This window comes from Ptychodera flava, unplaced genomic scaffold (assembly GCF_041260155.1).
Source record: "Ptychodera flava strain L36383 unplaced genomic scaffold, AS_Pfla_20210202 Scaffold_83__1_contigs__length_492613_pilon, whole genome shotgun sequence".
In the NCBI taxonomy this organism is placed as follows: Eukaryota; Metazoa; Hemichordata; class Enteropneusta; family Ptychoderidae; genus Ptychodera; species Ptychodera flava.
The window spans coordinates 155,216-166,656 of NW_027248405.1; positions in this window are offsets into that span (position 1 = coordinate 155,216).

The following is an 11,441-nucleotide window of genomic DNA, read 5'->3' on the forward strand; positions in this document are numbered from 1 at the left end:
TGAAAGAGAGAGAGAGACTTACGCAGTACTTGTACACGTGACGATCGAAAAAATGATAAAAAATCAAGGACAGAATAATACACAGGCAAAAGAACTTACCGCGATGTTCAGCAGAAACAAAGACTAAAATAAAACTCGCTCTGTAGCAATCTAAGTAGACTACAAGCCTTTCCCGAAAAAATTGCCACGTATTTTCATATCGTGTTCTCAAAAACTGCCATGAACTCTACTTTTCAACTATCACATTAAGCTGGCGTGTGTAAGTTCAATGTCCACCTATTGTTTTCTACGTTTCAACTATTTCAATATTACTGAATAATTTTCTGACTTGTCAAATTAGATAAAAAGGACAATAGCGCATGTAAGTACTATGGCGTTAGCACCAAAAATAGACTGCCAGTGAACCATGTGACATGGTATCTCATTGTTCAAATGTAAATAATGTGATGAAAACAATGAATTGTATCAGTAGGAAGTGACTTTATCATGGTGAACGATTTGAGTTGAGTCATACATACATGCATGCATGCATGCATGCATGCACACATACATGCACACATACCTGCACACACATACATACATACATACATACATACATACATACATACATACATACATACATACATACATACATACATACATACATACATACATACATACATACGTGTAAATTGTTTCAATACATTACAATGACTAAAGTTAAAACCATTATTGCTATTGGTTAACCAGACTATTGAGGTGAGTGACATTTAAAGGCTGGCACTAATCAGTTTTCACGAATAAGGGCCCGAATAAAAGTCAGCATCAGAATTTTTTTCCTACTGATGATATCAGCTTTTATGTCTTGGCATGTGCTATCAAAACAAACAGGAAACAGGAGTCAGTTCACACTTCACACAATTTTGATTTGAAACAATTTTTTTAAACTTTCAAATTCAACATCAAACATATATCAATAAGCGGTGTGACGAACAACATAAAATCAAGGAAGTTCTATTTTCGGTCGCAATATGCCTTTATTTAGCCAGATGTGATCAGAGACAACCGAGTCGAATTGCTCATATTGCCGTTGATTTAGTTATCATCTCTTAATGGCATTCCTGCAGAATGGTTTCGGAATTGTACGCATACCACGACATTGACGTAGTCTTAGTGCTGTTGTTGAACTACTCTAAAGCTTCTGTATTTCGGCACCATTTTACAAGTGGTATAGCCACAAACTGGTGGCGTCAAATCACCGTACACAAAACACAGATGCCTTGTAATTTAGGCCCTGTGTATTGTGTACGGTAATTTGACGTCATCAGTTTGTGGCTACATCACTTGTAAAATGTTGTCTGTATTTCTTTACATAGTATTTTCATTGCAAAGTTAAAGGTGAATGAGACGCCGTGACACTGCCATCTCATTATCACCAGAGACTACCACATAGTACCTGCTTCAGAAGAGAAGTATTTCAATATATACCGCTGGTATGATTTCGAATCGTCATAACCCAGATGAAAATACAAGTAGATCCAGCAGCATACTTAAATGCACAGTAATAGGCAAGAGCGCCCTCAATGTCTGGCAAGTTTCGAAACTTTTCAAGCAATATCAATATCATGTCATGAAAGATCGAGAGCATGAAAAAATTAACATAAGATATAAAAATCATCTTAAACAACAATAGGCATGTAATATGGATAATTTACGGCTCGAAGCAAGCAAATACAAAAACCATAGTTGGATACTTCTACTCCTTTCCGTCTCACAGTGCAGAAGCAAAACTGTCAATGTTGATAATGCCAACTGTAATACGTGTGTTGAGTAGAGACTTTAATCAAAACTATAAATTCAATGTAGACATTTCATCACTGTGGTGGTATCATAGAGGACTATACGAGCACTCTATCTATTGATGAGAGCTGAATTCTATTTAACTGGAAAGAATTAACTTGTCAACAATAGCATTTTCATTGAATGTTGTACACGATGCATCTTATGAGCATTGCTTATGTTTTGTATTTTAAGTTACTTCATGGAAAAGTAAAATTTTTCTGGAGTTGAAATAATGAAGATTTTATCAACTGTTAAAGCAATCGTCGCTTTAATTTTCTACATCGCCAGGATCACGTGATGATAGAACTCGTAGAACTCTCAAAAATCAAGGGACTTTCGAATCATTTTAATGAGAGGAAATAACCAAAACGTCTTCAACTACCCACGTATTTTGCACAACTTGAACGTAACCAGATTTCGTTATTTCCACATCGGCTACGGCAGCATGAAGATATGCTAAAAATAGCAAGAAGACAATGCAGACAGACCTGTATTTCAACATCATGTCTTCGAGTTGGATATGCTTTCAACAGTAGTCCAGGCTTTAATCAGCTAGCTTTTATAACTTTCCACCGCGGAGACAAGGTGGAACTGAGAAAACGTTTTTGGTATAGATCGACAGTCAGTGTTAGTTCGTCAGCGTGTAACCGTAAGTGTTACTAGTATCTCTTCTCGTCTTGTCTGATTTGATGTTGGTCTAGCTTCATGTGCCATTCATTATAGCCGATCTATCGCACTGATTACATACGACTGCATGAGTTGTACCCTAGCAAAAATTTTAACTTCAAGTACTATCAACAACTAGGAAGATTTCTCTTCTTCCATGGTCGTTTGGTTGTTGCGTGTCTGCACGTTCACGATTATATAAAAACTCACCAACTCATGGCAACATTTTTGCGAGAGGAAGGTTTCTGGAAACTTTTGTTGTTAGATGGATGACATAACAAAATGGGCACGTTGTTGACCAGCTTTAGATCTCTGACCAATGTGCCATACACGTTGACCTTTGTTAAAGTTTTTTTACGTTACTTTTCATATTTGTTTCCCTTGCTACCATCAACGACAACTTTAAGGATGCTTTTATAAGAGGTGACAGGTCACCGAGAGTTACGCATGGATAAAGCAGAGACATAGTATTACCAAATGGGTGGTTTTTTCATATATACAAGCAGATGGGATGTCAGCAAACGTCTATGCATGTAAAGATTGATGCAAACCTGTGAGATTAGAGGACTGAGGAAAACAAACACTTTGCAAAATCATAAGTGTAGTATCTATCATAAGTGTAGTATCTATCATAAGTGTAGTACACTCGATGATCAAGTTTTGTTACTGCGACAGCTTTGTAATAGTGAGTCATTCGATGGTTTTGTTTACAATCGGAAGGGACATATTATTTGACAAGGTACTCTCATTGTCCCATATGTACCTAACTCACACCGTGCAAACCTTTATTGCAATCGAAAATGGAAATCGATTGAAATAATGTTTTTCTGTTTAATCTCACCAGGACATCTTCATACATCTTCAAGCGACAGAATAGCTCGTAAGTCATGTGCAATACATATTTTGCCTCGAGCCATATAACATTAAGACTCTCTCAATATGGCCGTTGGTTATTTTTTACTTTTAGAGTGAAATTTTGAGTAATAATTGAATACACATGTCACTTTTTCAGAGATTGCTTGACTTGAAGGATACATGTAGATCGATTTCAATGACATCACACCTGACTCGGAGGGATAAAGGAGATGGGACAGTGGCGCAAAGGTACGTAACACAGCATTCTTAGAAGATTTACCATTTTGTTTAGCTTTTATATTACCAGATTTTGCATTAGCAGTGCAATGAAAACTGTTGTTTGATATGCTTAATGAAATTAGCCAAATTAAGTTGTTGGAAACGTACAGCATTTCTTGTCTCAGTATGCTTCAATTGTTGAAGCTGCGTTAGATATACCCTGAGATATTATATTTTAACGGCAAGTTTTCAATCGGGTTCGAACCCACAACATACGGCATCAGTCGCCTAGCGGAGAGGCCACAGAGAGAACCACTCGGCTAAATCTCCACTCCCAAAAAAGAGTGGTTCAATAGCCGGCTAAGTTGTTACATTTTTTCTGACTGAGACCGCTCCACACGTTGTAGAGTTCGTGAAGCACTCACGCACGGCTTAGTCAGTCCGATGAAATTCAAGATGGCGGCCTTGCTGTCAGAGCTGACGACAACGATAACGATGCCTGATGTGTCCGCTTTGAAGTGTGGGTATCTGTTCAAATTATACCAAACTGCCACCGAAATCTGAACTAACAAGTCGAAATGGAAAATAGGGAAACATCCGAATTCCTCGAAATTCAAATGTTCAGTGATATTATAGCAAGAAAAGACACTTCCATAAAATTTGTAAATATTTTACAACTTTCGAGTTCTGTTTGATACTTTGTCTGATGTATTTCCTGGTTTCGTTCACACCTCTACTTGTTGTTATTCTTTCCGTTTCATATTCTCTAATTTTTAATGTTTTGTTCTCATCACTTCATTTTATGCACGAAAGCCTGTGCGCATGTTCGCTAACCATTAACGCCATGGAGTACTGGTGATAGAATAAAGTATAGGAATGAATTCGTCATCGATAAAACTCTAACTTATTTGAAGTTGGACGATGACGGAGAGGTTTCCCCGGGAAAAGTTGTTACTTCATATAACCAGAAATTCACGTGATTGTCGGCAAAAAATTAGTGTAGTGGTCGTGATGCAAAACTAGCAACAATTGACGACGTATTCGAGGATGCATACCTTAGAGGTAGGAGAAGTCGAAACATAGCTGGTTTATGAACATGACGTTGGAATATTATGTTTTCTTTCGATAGTCCTACGATTCTTTCTATAAACGGAAAATAATATTTGAAAGATCTCAACTGCCACCCTTCTGTGATTTAAAGTATGTTTGAATGAAAAATTACTCCCAGCCTTGCTTCCAGCGAGTATCCACGCTATCTTAAGTATTTTATATCGAGTTGTGTGGTGTGGTGAGCCTCTCCGTTACCGGTATGTAACATAATACAATGCCTTAAAGACATGTCAAATATTCACAGAATTTGCTTGACTTGAAGGCAGTATGTGGATTGGTTTCACCGATATTACCATCGAAGGCTACAGGCGATGGGACAGTGGCTCTACTGTGAGTGTAGCTAAAGTAACATGCACAGCTTAAAAGATTTTGTTTTTTACAAATATTTAGAGGAGTGTTTAAGAAAGTCATGATCACTTCATATGATAAATAAAATAAAATTCCAACAATTTACCATTCTCTGGATACGTTTCTCTTTTTATACAAGGCATCTACGCAGTATACATTGATTTGATGAGGTAGAAGTACTTATCGAACTGTTGACATAGAAGTATAACGTACATCAATATAAGAACAAAGCAATGGCATGTGATCTACTCTTCTCTTTTCTTTCTTGTAGGTGGAATACTTGTGTTGCCCGCGTCTTTTTACGTCCACAGCTACAGTCAGGGAATTAGCTGGGTGAGAGGTATAACAAGATTAAACTACGCGGAGACGTAAGATTGAAGTGGATGAAGTTTATTAATAAGCCGTCAGGTGGGACCAACCAAAAGTCTGCTCTTACATCTCAAAACTTCTCATTAAATAGACAATTTTTCAAAGCGTACCTGAACATGTAAAATACTTTACAGGAAGTAATCGTACATTGGCTAAAAAGTATGAAAAGTAATTGATTGGATTAAAAATGAAAATCCAAATACTTGATTGGGAGAAAGTTTAAAGATGTTCATATTATTCTGCTGACTCGGCATACCAACCGACGTATTTTAATATTTATGACGTTCTTATGACAAATGCTGACTTCTAAAAATAATAGTTGCTAACGTTACATGGTGTGGAGCCAAAATTTGAGTATATATGTATGACTTAATGTTTCATTCCAAAGTTAATTAGGCCTTGACCAAAGTGACTTAACCATATCGGTGTCACACTTTATTGTTTTAGCTTAAGTGTCCATTCAAGTACCGGTATCATGGTCAATGTCAGTAAACATCTTGTCCGTATTTAATGAAAAGTAAAGTTGTTGATTGTTTTCCAGTCTCTTTCAATTGACCGACTGGTAGTTGCATTGTATGTTATTTAGCACATTGCAATGATACTTGAATAATAAAAGAATCACCGGTAATGATAGTTGAGTTAACAAAAGGAAGACCGTCCATATTTTACCCTGTGCAATTGTTTGTATTCCCACCCACCTAGTGAATGTTCGTCATGGATTCAACAAAATTATAAATGTCTAGTGTAAGACTTGTACAATAATATTACAATCGTAACACTTGAACTGGGTTAATGGACCCCTATACACGTCTTCGTCAAGTACGTATGACTGTGTGTTCATGCATAGAAGTTACGATGGACATGACACGACCTGTACTTCAACGTATGGATATCTGTGTGAGAAGAGATACTGATCACCTAGTATATACGGTGAATGAAAAGTCACAAACCAATATTTAGACTATTGCTATGTTGTACGCACCTCCAGAATGAAGTTTTAACCTTTCACCTGGACAAAGTATCCTAAACTTATCTTTTATTATTAGCAATAATTACATCGATTAGGTACAGTCGTGAAAATTTTGGACTTGTGCCAAAAGCAAATACGATAAGATTGTAAAATGTACAACGATGAAGATGGAAATACTTTCAACGTTTGGAAATATGTCGCTAGTGCTAATCCCACCTTGATAGACTGTGTATGTGAGTATTTGCAATTGTGACATTTAAACGGCAAACATCTCGATTGTTTTGTTTTTAATTAAATTCTAGATAAACTTCAAGATCCAGATCTGTAAGGTTATCCACCTTCACCACTCCAACATTGATGTATCTTTCCAATCGTCCAATACAACCCTATTAAATCGTCACAAAGAATAAATATCAATATTTGAAACATTACGTATACACGCTTGTACAAACAGATTAATATATGAACGTATGGAGGTGTATCTTGACGAACGGACTCGTACACGGCCAAGGGATTGATGGATGATTCGTTACTATTGATGTACGCTTGCATCACAGATATCTATCTGTCAATCTATCTATTTATCTATCTATCTATCTATCTATCTATCTATGTATCTATCTATCTCTCTATCTATCTGCCTGTCTGTCTGTCTGTCTGTCTGTCTGTGTGTCTGTCTGTCTGTCTGTCTGTCTATCTATCTATCTCTCTGTCTATCAAGACTGTCTGTCTTTCCGTCCGTCCGTCCGTCCGTCCGTCCGTCCGTCCATCTATCTATCTATCTATCTATCTATCTATCTATCTATCTATCTATCTATCTATCTATCTATCTATCTATCTATCTATCTATCTATCTATCTATCTATCTATCTACTACCTGTGCTTAGTTCACCAGAAATTTCTACAAAATCAGCAGGACTGATTCAGTTTAAATTAACATCACGTGTTATAAAGTTAATACTGTGCATGGTCAGCTGAAAAGAACCGCTATTAAGTCGTTAAATTTGTATTGTAAATTATGTTACTTGTCGTTTTCAAATTATATTGCCCTTACTGGAGTCGATTCGCGATATTCCAGTTGCCGGCATGCGTCAAAAAATAAACATTTTCACTTCCCTCTGGTATGCGTGATTGAAAGTCATAAAAGGCGAGTGATCAAAGCCTAACTGCAGTGTTGGAAGCACTACAACCGTGATCGACCAGTTCTTGCCAGGCCTATTAGCTCCAAGACCCTCATGATGGAAGGTAACCAGTTTTAAGATGACGTAAGGTTATGGCGCACTCCATGAGTAAACCATCACAAGCAGAGTCATTGATTACCATCGTAGTATGATTGTACACATCGAAACCAGATATCACTTACGGATGCAGGCAGAGGAACTGACGCCGAAGGTTGAGTTGTCTGCTTCGAATGCTTCTCCACCAGCTCTGACAGAATAGAGACATGTTATGAACAACACGAACGGAATTCCAACGGCACTTTTGTATTTCATCATGAGGGTCTTGGAGCTAATAGGCCTGGCAAGAACTGGTCGATCACGGTTGTAGTGCTTCCAACACTGCAGTTAGGCTTTGATCACTCGCCTTTTATGACTTTCAATCACGCATACCAGAGGGAAGTGAAAATGTTTATTTTTTGACGCATGCCGGCAACTGGAATATCGCGAATCGACTCCAGTAAGGGCAATAAGTAGTAAAATTTATTTGGCTTTTGGATACATCTTGTTTTTCCTACAAAACATCTTGTTTTTCCTACAAAACATCTTGTTTTTTTAACACAGGGAACTCCTTCTTACACACATGCGCGTAAGAGTTCCCTGAGTCAGCGCTAGCTATGACTGCGCCTAACATCAATATATACTAAAAATAATTCCCCAGAACTGCTCCAATATGCGGTAACCGTGGAGACGGAACGGGCTACTATCTGTGTGAACTTGTTCACCCGATAGATAAAATTGTAGTAATTTCCTCTGAACTTAAAATATGACGAAAGACCATTACTTCAAATAATATGAGTCGTTTCAGATGAATGGTACTGATATCTAAAGTGTTCACTCTTTTATCTCTACGTACAAATGTAGTTCCTAAGTCTTCTCTACTCTATTCCCACCAACAAAACATTCAATACTCATTTCATTGCGATCTTTATCAATACTTATGATAATATCACAAGTTGTTCTGTTATCTGTTTTCATAGCATAATATCCAACCAAATCGTCAAATTCATCTCCCGTAGCTAACTTTACACATCTAATGAGAACTGTACCATGTTGAAGTATTTTCATATTATCAGTCATCTGTTGATTTGCTGTCTGTAAAGTGAGAACAGCTGCCTCATCACCGACACTTTTCAGACCCAGTTTCTTTAAAGTTGTGTCCCAAAATAATCTTACTGGAACTAGCTGTATACGAGCAATAATTCTCCCCCTCGTTTATCCACCTTCTTAGTGTATTATCTGCCTTCATTATTGTATTAAGAGGACTAATTTTAAGGTGAATCGGTATACCAAGAAGTGCAATGTATGGATTCGTAGGAGTAAGCCAACTACGAAAATCTAACAACTTGTACTTGTTAACATTGCTATCGAAATAAATAACATTTGGAGTTCCTGGCAGTTCAGCAACTCCACCACTAATTTCACTATCCAATATATCTAAGATGTTACGCGGTACGTTATAAGGCATGAATTTCTGACTATCTCCATCCCACGTCAGAGCAAAAGGAGTAGGATCATTCGAAGCCTTTGTGGCGTCTATTATGGACTCATCAATGTCTTTCAGTTCAGAAAATTCTACAGCATGCTCGTGGGAGGGTGGCACGTCGGCTAAAGCTAAGACAAAAAGTTTCTCGCGGTCCTTATAACGAAGAACGTAATCCTTATTATGATTACCTGCTATCTTAGTATTATTGTTAACTTTAACATCACTTAAATCTTCAAGCTCAAGATTTTGTACACGAATTGTACCTAGACCGAAGCCACTTGGATCAGACATAATTATACTATATACAGTGAAAATTAAAATAATACCTTGTAATATACACAACCATGGCTTCAGCTATAGGAATGACAGTTCTCGGTGCTGTATTAAATGCAACGGCATTCACAGGAGGAAATATTATCGGACAAAAGCTTTCCGGTAATGGTGAGGCTCTTATTGAAGAGAAAATTAGACATGATAAAGCATTAGAAAAGTTTGAACATGATCGCAACGTCTGGTCAGAAAAAAGATTACTACAGGCTGACTGGGAAAGAGAAAATCAAGCAAAGGATGCGCATGCTGCGGCAGAATTAAGAGATACAGATGCAGAAATCCTAGAAGAAGCAGAAGCGGTGCAAAGCAACTCTACGTCAAGTCCAGTTCAATTCTCAGATTATTATCAGCCCAGTCCTGAGCAAAAGAAATATGAAATGATTTATATTGCTGGAGGATTGGTCGTGGGATGGTTTATGTTACACCGGTAGGGGTTTACGTTAGCTACAATAATTCAATACAAAAGCTAATTGGCCAGTTATTGAAATTCACCATGTTTCCATCCTGATCCGTTATCCAGATACGAATTGAATTCATCCAATCTCCCCCTTTTCTCAATGGCATAGAAATTGCTCCGTCTTTAAAATCGTAAGTAACCTTTTCACTTATTTCTCTCGTATCCCGGATGGGAAGTATTTGTAAACAGTTCGATACTTTCCCCTGTATGTATTCACCCGAACCAAATGAAACATAATTTCCAGTAACATCGACTACATCTGAATGAACTATATATTTAGTGACTGTTAAGAAATCCACTTTCTTCGGACTAATAGTACTTTTTATAACTGGGTTGTCCTCAGGTTTATCTGAAAAACCAACTACGTTGGCAAAGCTACCTGTAGCATTGAAATAAACTTAACATCTTCAGCCAAAGTTAGATAAACGTGGTTTGTCGGTAGATGTTTTTCAAAATTAATTTTTGCTTCAACCCGATTGCCTTGTTTAACGTATCAATATTGTAGTTACCCGGACGTATTGATTTTGTTGTCTTATTTTTGGGTCGTTTCCTTCTTGATATTTTAGTACATTATTCGCCCTCGTTATGTTATGCCATGAATTATATAGTCCGCACTCTAGCAGTCTTATCTTCGTAAACTGTGTCGTGTCGATACAAGGGTAAAAATTAACAGTGACTGGTTCACCTGTTTGGCTTTCAATCCAAATGATCATCGTTGTACGTTGTATATATTACTAAGTATAATTTTTTTGATGAATAATATTCCGAAGGTGCCCATTACAAAGTATAAGGTTCTGCAGGAATAATATTTTTCTGTTCAAGGAGATCTTTGGTTGCAACCGCGGCAGCAGTCGCACCGCCTAATTTTGCCAATCGAGTTAAATTTGGTCGACTTGGATCGCCCATATCTATTTTCAGAAATTTGCTGGAGATCATAAGATACCCCATCGCAAGTCCTGCGATTACAATACCATCGTACATTGTGTTTACAACTGTTTTAGTATCCATGATTGCTGACTAGTATATAAAATAGAAAATAAAAATAATTATGGAGTTAATCCATCTCATACAATGTAGAGGAGCTGGAAACCTCCCCTCCCCCCTCCCCCCTCCCCCCGGAGCCGCTACGGGCTCTGTTTTTTTCGCTTTCTGAAGCGGTTCATCTTTCCGGAGGGGACAAATATGCCGAGCACGCCCCCAATATAGTCCTAATGCAGTCAATGAAACTCCCACAATTCCTAAAACAAGATAACATTTATTATACCATTTATTATCACACTGTTCTTTCATTATAGGCGGTAGGTCTATACAGTTTGCTTCAGTCGCTACCGCATCGTTCCCCCCATTCCCCTCCATTGCTTGGCGTTTCTTCTCCTTGTTTTTCCTGTTCCATTCCGCTAATTTCTTGCCCGCAGCAACTCTCCCTGGATGCTTCGGCGGTAACGTCACTTTCTCTATGTTGCGCTGTGGCGTAGGGAAGGTCGTCGTTTCCATTTGCGGTGTGGGCCCCGTCGTCGGCGGGGCTTCTGACGGAGTCGTTTGCTGAGTCGGAACCGTTTGCGAAGTTGAATCCATTTATTTCAGGTACTATAT